Below are 9,726 nucleotides of genomic sequence, written 5' to 3'. Positions count from 1 at the left end.
AATTTAGATGCTATTTAAAAAATACCTTTACAATAATTAGAGAAAAATTTAATTTATCTCGCTTCTAATAACATCATTTACCTTTTTTTCCGTGTTAATTCCTTAACACCGTCAAATGGGTTTGGTTTTTAATTTGCATTATTGATATTAATTGTACTGTATTCAAAGTGTATCAAATATCCTATTAGCTATAATGTTGTTTTTTCAGTCGTTTAAATTCATTTATGTATAATTACTATTTTATATACAGTTGTAGTAAGGCTTTCAACAGTTTAATAAATAATAATTATTATTGTAACCATCCAATGAATATTGTGATTCTTCACTTATTCTTCAACTGTTTTACGAGGTGGTACTGAAAAATAAAGAGAATGATAAAACTATCCAGGTTTTTACTACAACTAGTCCCTCCTAATAAAATAGAAGAATATCATTGAGCTAGAAGCAATTCAATGCTATATAACGAATTAATTATTTTCCTAGCATCTGGAATGTTGTTCAAATAATAATAACTCTCAAACCAGGAAAAACACCAGAAGAAGTCACCTTCTACTTGCCTATAAGTTTATTACCGATAATCCCAAAAGTTTTTGAGAAACTGTACAAAAAGGGGCTCAATTGCATAAGAGAAAAAATAAAGATCATTTCAGAACACCAATTTGAGTTTTACGATAAGCATAGAACAGTAGAAAAAATGCATAGACTTGTAAACAAAATTAATATGGACTTAAACGCCAAAAGACATTGTTCAGCTGCATTCCTAAACATATCTCAGGCCCTTAAATTAAAGAAACCTCCCTCATCCGGACTATGAGCTACTAAAGTATTACCTCACAGTATAGTTATTTTACTATAAAACAACACACCGTAGTACATACCGAATTAAATGCAATATATTCAGGAGTTCCGCAAGGTAGTGTACTGGGTCCAGATCTTCTGTACACAGTTGATCTATCTACAACAAAAATAACCACTGTGGCGGCATACGCAGACGACACGGCAGTCTTGGCCTCTCATAAAGATCCAGACATAGCATCAATTAAGCTACAAACACACCTAAATCAAATACAAATGTGGTTGTAAAGATGGTGTATAAAAGCCAAAGAAACAAAATCCGGTCATATAACTTTCACGCTCCATAGAACATGTTACCCATTCTATATCAACTTCAATAATTCTATATCAATTGTCAACTCAAGCAAGCAGAGGATGCTACATATCTTAATATGCACCTAGATCGACGTCTAACTTGGAAGAAGCACATAGTCGCCTAACGGAAACAACTTGGACTTAAAATCTGCCAAATGTATGGCTTATCGGGCGCAAATCCAAGTTATCATTAGATAATAAGATATTATTGTATAAATCTATACTCAAGCCTATTTAGTCATATAGAATCCAACTGTGGGGAACGACTATCAAGTCTAATATAGCCATCATACAACGGTTCCAAATAAAGTGTTGCGTGCCATTATTGATGCTCCATATTATGTCTCAAATAAACTGATTCAACGCGATATTCCTCTAAAACAAATAACAAATGCAATTCAACGTATTTGTGTGAAGTACTTCGAAAGAGTGTCAGTGCATCCCAATGTACTGGATAAGCAGCTAACTATGCGAAATGATTGTGAACTGCGTAGACTAAAACATTTAACACCATCTGATCTGACTATTGGACATATAAAGACTTTAGAATAATCTTTTGAATAAGACCTATTAATTAAAATAGTATTTTAGACATGATTTTCTACATGCCATGTATATATAATATAAACATAATAAATACTTATTGTCATCTGGGCAGACTGTGGAACTATTAAGAGTAATAATAAAAAATTAAAGTGAATTGCTGAAAATTGCTATTTCTCACCCCTGGATATAATAATTTATTTGTGGTAGTGTAAACACTATTGCCAAATAATTATTCACACTAACACAATTTACAATTTAATACAAGAACTCTACTGTCGATGACAAAAATGCATATTAACTTCCACACTAACTCACATCCCTGTAAGAACCATGTTTTTATGAGATAAATAAAAAATGTTAAAAGTCTCTATACATATGCACGTTCGTTCTGTACAAATGTATTAATAATTGAGATATTTTGTTCAGACAATAATATAAAATAATAATACCGTTAAAATGCAATCTCTATTGTGTAATTTTTTACATCGAAAATCATATTTCAACATTGCAAAAAAACTAGTAGTTCATTGACACTTAATTAGTAATATGGAACTTACAGTTATTAAACCAATTTGGACATTATTAAAAAAATACCACTACCGCCAATTAGAGATAAATTTAATTTATTTTGCTTCTAATAACAACATTCGGCGTTTTTCTTAGATACTTATTTCGCAATATCATCACCCATCTTGGCATTTAATTAGCATAATTGATATTAATTGTTTTTTTTTTGTATTTCAGGGTAAATCTATTTAAAAAATATTAAATTAGTTTTTAGTTCTATTTTGTATTAAGGTACATTTTATATCTATTACATAAAATAATTAACATATAATAAAATAATACATTTGTAGTAAAATACATTATTATTGATATTGGATTTAAAAAATATTAATAATAATCTAACATAATGAATTAATTATATTATATAAATGAAAGAAAATATGTTTTATTCACGTAAAAATTAATTAAAAATTAAACTAAAACAATCGGGCCATTGGTCATTGAAACTAAAAAGTGATAGTCAAATGGAGCAACATCTGGAGAATACGGCGAATGATTTCAATGTGTCTGCTGGATTTTTCATCTGAATTTTCCAAATATTTTTTAAGCAAGTTTTGTAGGTAGATTGTTGGAGCTGAATAACTATTTTGATCATTGAAATTAACAATATATTCCAACTATTTTTGGGTTGAAACGTATCAATGGTAGTCTATAGTGAGCTCCAGTTATGGCTTTGTTTTGTTTTAAAAATTCATAGTAGATCAGGGGTGTGATTTATTTTCATGTGTAGGTGATATTAATAACCAATAAGTTTCTACACTTTCTGGGATTGGCGTAATAGTTCCACTTCCATAACACGTGATAATAGGATAGTAATTTCCTTTTTTGTTGTTCAAGCAGCGGGTTTCAAATAAAATTAAACGATTCTCGTGGTCAGCTTCTTTTTTTATATAATTACCGAGACTTTTTTGAATATTTGACTATTGTTGACAAGTCTACTCCTAATTATTTAGATAATTCTTGAAATTATTCTAAGTAAAATATATTGAAATGCACGCTTGAATGGAGAGGAGATTGTTGGTTAAATCAACGGAATTACATATACCATCTTTTTCAAAAACACTACGAAATAATTCCAACAGCTAACCTAGTGCTTTAAGCACATCATTGAAGCCTTAGAAATCTTGGTCTTAATGAATAAAACAAAAACGTTTAGACTTTTTAAAGATTACTTCGATATACATTAGTCCAATGCCCTATAAAACGATTGCATTTGCTTCGAAAATAGTATTCAACTTTACTAATCACTTCCCAATTTAAGCCAAACCCAATTAGGGAACTATCCCTGAAACATTTAAAAAAGCAAAAAAAACATTATTAAAAAGGCCTGCAAGCCGCCAGTAGTCACTAGTAACCAGATCTGGATTATACGGTGGATGGTAGAGCAGTTCTAAGTGGAATTCGTTCGATTTAATTATCGCTATCATTTTGGCTTGCAGTAAGATGCATTTTTTTTTCGAAAAAAAAAACGAAACTGTTTCACTAATACCGCTGTACCTTTTAAACACCACATCAGATTGTCATGAATATTCATGTATCGTTTGAAACTATTAGGTTATATTTAAGAAGGTTAGGAAGTGACGTTATCTACATACTATATAAAATCGATATATATCGTCGCTATGCTGACTCGAACCAACCACGCTCTAATGATTTTATAGCCGTTCACAGTTGGTCCATTGTGTTTAGTACATAGGATCGATATTAACATTTCGATGCAACTAGTTCCAAAGTACCTTCTCTTTCTAGCTATAGTGTAAAATCTGACAAGTTATAACTATTACAATCACGCTAAAAACCAAGCTGTGTACATCCGGATGGTTTTTGGGACTCACTATATAAGTTGGTCACTGGCTAGTGAATAATCTTTACACCGAGGACCGTGGTTCGACGACTTCGTCGACACTTATATAAGTCCACTCCAAAGAAAATTACTTACCAACTAACAGTAATAAAGATAGTAGTAAAAAGATATTAATCGGCTTAGAGAAATTTTGGCTCTCTTTGAGGAAAAGATTAAAGATTATGTCAAGGAAATTTTTGTGTAATTCCAATATAACGAAATACGCCCAAATCAAGCAACCCGGAATAGTGGTCTGATCGGTGATAAAATATATAAACAAATATTTTAGGCTCTGGCCGACACACTGCCAACTCCAACTCTTATACGGTTAAATTAAAATAATTATGTGTTTATACATTTACCATTTCTGTTGTACGTAAATCAACCACAGATGCGTAATTTTAAAAATCAAAACCTGACAATGCTGTACCGTAAAAGGCCGGCAAGCAATTCTGAATCGAAAGACAAAGGTTCCTTCTAATAAATTTCAGGTTTCACTTGTAAATGCATTTCCTATCAATAAAACAATAACCAAATATTGCAGCTAATCAATACGTTAATTTGTGCATCAAAAAATAATATAAATGTGGCAAAGAATATTAACAGTAATGAATGGATTCATCGATTTTTACATTTGTTGGTCAGTTATGAGTTCCCAGGTGGGACATAAGACAAAGTAGAAAGTATTAAATTAATGAAAACCAGAGAAGGCAAATTAAAGTTGAACTACCTGCAAGAGGGATATTGCAGATCTACATAAAATACATTAAATGATAACTCGAAATAAATACATCTACTAATAGGAAAACAATTACAGCTACTGTCAAAAGATCGAAAAGTAGAATAAATAAGTAAAGAACTATGCTATTTTATATGGATAAAATATAAAGTTTATATGAATACATAATTCAAGTAAAGAACATAATTTTAACATAATTTACACAAATGGAACACATAATTAATAGAAGAAATTATGAATTATTAACAGTAATTTTGTAAACATTTTAAAGCATTGTGATGTTTAGTAATTAATACAATAAAATATATACATTTTATTCTTCGAACCTTTTTTTATTTCAATTTTTATTTTGAAGTTTAAATTACTACGTCATTGAACATTATAACAAAATACTTCTTCAGAACTTCAGAGCTTCAAATACACGATCCTTCTTTACTTTTATGTTATAAACATAACTATGCAATAATAAATGAAGTAATAATGTTTGTATATTATAATAGAGAATATATGAGTAAAATAATATGTAACGTTAGCATGTATATTAAAACAATAACGAGCACAATTGGGCAATTTATTTTTTACAATTTAGAAATGTATATTGAAGAAATCTCTTTGCAATCATTGAATTAACTATTGACTGATCAAAACTTAGGTCTATAAAGTAAATAACCAAATAATTAATAGAAGCTTCAAAGAATGAGATATCATATAGTCACATATCTTATTGATACATTAATAATTAAAATTTATTGTATTTGTCCTATGTGTTCCATCTATGCAAATTATGTAGTTAGTTTCATTTTAAATCCTGCATATTGTTATTACTTCTTTTATGTATCCATATAGTCCTTATATATTTTATCCATATTACTCATTTACAATATATATTACAAAAATAATAAATGCACCAGGCTGATTAAAAGCTACTGATGTAATTGACTAAATTTTTAAATAAAATTGCTTTGTTCTTTGCTTATTTATTATATCACTCTTCGATCTCGCCCTTACCGATAGCTCATCTTTAGTTTTTCTTCTCTGACTTTCATTTATCAATTGTTTTCTGCTTTGTCTTATGTGCCATGTGTCCCAATTAAGATTCCATGAAATTATTTTATAACTGTTAATATTATATGCAATATTCAGTTTAACTCTTGATGCACAAATTAACGTATTTATTACTTGCAATATTCGATTAGTGCTTTGTCAAGAAATGCATTTACTAATGAAAAAGACTTTACTTTAGAATCACACTTTAGAATTACCTTTAGTACAATTATATACTGTGCCTCCAGAATCATATCAATTAATATCAAACCTTAAACAAGAACATTTTTTTCTTTACTTTCTCCAGGAAAAAAATCTAATATTATGTAAGCAAAGAAAACTTTTTCTCAAATTTTGTTAATCTATATTGAGATGAAATTTTCACATGTGTCGGGTTTTTCTTTCAACAGCTGGATATCTTCCGATAGAGCGGACAGATTAATTTGTTTTCTCTGCAAAAAAAATATAAAATATAAATTTACATGACCATACCATTCTTAATCGTTTTTTGTCCAAACTTGTCATAACTCTCATCTCCAATTCGAATAATGCGGGAATAACCGAAAGTAGCACAAAACACTGCTTAAAATTAAATAACTTCGTTTAATAATATTTTACTCAGTCACTTTCCATTTAAATGTCGTTCCAAATGTAAAAAACAAACATTCACTTAATTTTAACGAACACTATCATTTATTTTGTTTTATAAACTTTAAAAAAATCTTTATCCCTAGCCAGATTCAATCCTAATACGTTATTGTCAGCAATCTAAACACTTAGCCCGCATGGGTACCCACTGGGTTTTGTTTATATATTTTATGTCACCGATCGGACAGCTATTCCAGGTTGCTTTATGGGGCGTTTTTCGTTTTATTACAATATATTTATTTGTAGCGCATATTACACAAATATATCAGGCCTAAAAATTCTTCCTCGATCCTGCGAGTGCTCCCGTTTTCTTCAAAAAGGGAGACAAAATTTTCGCTAAACCGATTAATATATAGATATTTAATAAATATTTAAATTTGTAAATCAATCTGATCTAGTCTTACCAGCTCTCTGGCCTGTTCGTACCAAATTAGAAGTATTATTAAAAAAACTACTTGTAATGCAAAATAATAAAACTATCTTAATTCCAAACAGTATAACCACGAATCATCCTCGTAGTGGCTGAGCTAATAAGGCCAATATTAAACATAGGTAAAAATTAAAGCGAGCCGATAAGATCTTTTCGTATAGCTCGTAATAATAGATTGGTGTATCGCCCGGCCAATAAAGGATTACACCGGCCGCACAAAATTAATGGTCCACGACGAATGTATGTTTTAAACAATTAACAATAAGCCCGACATACTATTTTGGCACGTCATTATTTAAACTAATCCCGATGGATCAATGATGTAACGGTACGCTCAAGCCTATTGGTTCTTCGGAACATTCTCGATGATGCTAATGATTTACTGACCGAATCAGGCTTATTTACTTATGCGATTATATTCGGAGATGTTCGAGGAAAAAAACTGTTGAGCAGCTGCCGTTATTAGAAACGAGATAAATTCAATTTATGCCTAATTATCGATCCGTTGTAACCTTTTAAATTGTATCGGAATCGGTTCGGAACGTTCGATATATTCGATACTGTAATTATATTTTATCGGGCAACACCGAATATATGCCATTTGCTGTTAATCGAGGCAGATAATGTACTGTGTGATAAAATGAAACTGGACTTTTTTTATGTAACAGGAAACGGTTGTTCTGTATATTTTAAATACGAACAGGTGGAGAGAGAATCAACCAACGAAACCAATTCTGCTCATATTATCAAAATTAAGTTAAATAGAGGTTACAATATTTTTGTATAAGGAAATAATGCGCATTAAATTAAATAAGGGACTATATTATCATATTAACAGGTAAATTGAAAAGTCCCCGGCCTACCATAGTAAATACATTTTTTTTGGCAAAATTAGTCTTTTTTATTCAACATAATTCCCTTCACTGAGAGTGCTCTGAGAATTCTGGAAATGGTCGCTAGCGTCCATATCTGGAGAATACGGTGGATGGGGAAGCAATTTGAAGCCCAATTCATGGATTTTTGACACGGTGCATTGTCTTGGTGAAGCAGCACTTTCTTTTCCTTCAAATGTAGTCGTTTTTTCGGCGATTTCGTCCTTCAAACGGTCCAATAACGCTATCTAATAGTCGCTGCTGATGGCCCTTCCTTTTTCAAGGTAGTTAATGAAAATTATTTCATGCACATCCCAAAATACAGACACTGCTTGGAATCATCAACTCGTCATTGTTTTTGGTCAAAAGTGAGCTCGCGCGGCACCTACTTTGCACAGAGTTTTCTCATACCCAAATATTCGTGAATTATGACGTATTGCTGCCAAATATTGACGTATTGCTGGCAAATTTATACAGGCATCTTTTGAGGGTTATGACTAATTAAAAAATATATGGATTTAATTCTAGTAGTGCCATCTATGTGTCAGGTTGGGGACTTTTTAATTGACCTGTTAACTGATGAATTGAATATTTGATGTCATCTTTAATTCACCACCAAGCTAGAAATCTACACGAGTTACATCAACGAATAGTCAACTTCACGTACCAAACTCGCAAGACTTAATCCCACTACTACTTGTTTCAAATAATACAACAATGCTCACTTTGGCGGTACATATTGACCCACTTTACTGAAATTGGAGTAATACAGATAAAATTAGTATAGCTCCTGCACATGGATGAAAACAAACCGTGAAGCATTCTACATTTTTGTCTCTAATGAGCAGACCTTCACAGCAGTTCCCTGAACAGGTAACGAACGGTAACGACCACTGAACTATACGCCTTACACCAGGTCCTAAAATATGTGTGTACCCAATCATATAGAAAATAGTTTAACCTGGATTGATTCCTTGAACGGAATCAAGTACAGTCATCCGCTAGTCCCAATTCCTCATTTTCATACGATACCTCTTGCTGACTGGTTATTTGCTAATGCTTGTGCGGATCCCTCACGGAACTCATGTTAGATTAGTTGGGGGATGAACAAGAAGCTACCGCGGTGATGTAACTCTCATCTCTCTATCGAGAACATATGCACCCACACTGATCTTTAACCGGTCATCAGAACCTTTACCAGAAACACAGTGTCTTAGAGGATCAACAAATCAAACAAATTCTTTGAAATCAAAACTAACTTTTTCAGTCTCCTTCCTGCTCTCTTATCTGTTTGTATGCAATGAAACTGATAACACATGAAACTGATAAACTGAAACTGCATCACATTTAAATTGAAATAGTACATATTTTATGTAAGTTTTAATATACAAGAGTATAACATTGCATCTATCTGGCCTTTTCCAGAAATATTCTTCATTCAGATTATCCAGTTTATATTGGTAGACTTCAGCAATTATGTTAATGCTTGTATTTACTCCATATATATCTATTAACTTCTATATCGATTATCCATGAGTCCCATCTTTCTTGTCTTGCTGTCAATCTTCTCTTGTCTCTCATTGTCTTTCTTCCCTTCCTCTTCTTATTCAGTCACAAAAACACCTTAATAATTAGCGATACAGTAAAATATTTAATACAATTAACGTCTAAGAAAACTAAGAGTATCCTGTTTTAATTCCTCTTCATTATATATGTTAAATGTGAAAGTTGAATATAAAATATATCACACTATGTGGCAATGCTTCCTTGCTCGTCGATATTATTTGATATAACCATAATACGTTAAATTGCGTATCTTTTCTTATAAAAAATTTTCAACAAAGGGATGTCCTGAAAAAAGATTCTATTAATGCTTTTAGCTGTTCGT

The 9,726-nt window shown here is 31.2% G+C and overlaps 1 non-coding gene across 1 annotated transcript; it reads left to right on the top strand.

Annotated features, from left to right (window-relative positions):
• The first annotated feature begins 8,568 nt into the window (after positions 1-8,568).
• On the top strand, positions 8,569-8,671 carry LOC143194536 (U6 spliceosomal RNA). The gene has a single exon (XR_013005368.1). It is a non-coding gene; the product is annotated as a U6 spliceosomal RNA (small nuclear RNA).
• The last annotated feature ends 1,055 nt before the right edge of the window (positions 8,672-9,726 follow it).

This window comes from Rhynchophorus ferrugineus, unplaced genomic scaffold (assembly GCF_030347505.1).
Source record: "Rhynchophorus ferrugineus isolate W39M unplaced genomic scaffold, kcgeb_rfMv2 rfM3, whole genome shotgun sequence".
Taxonomy (NCBI): domain Eukaryota; kingdom Metazoa; phylum Arthropoda; class Insecta; order Coleoptera; family Curculionidae; genus Rhynchophorus; species Rhynchophorus ferrugineus.
The sequence above is the reverse complement of the archived record's forward strand: the minus strand, read 5'-3'. Positions and strand labels throughout refer to the sequence as shown.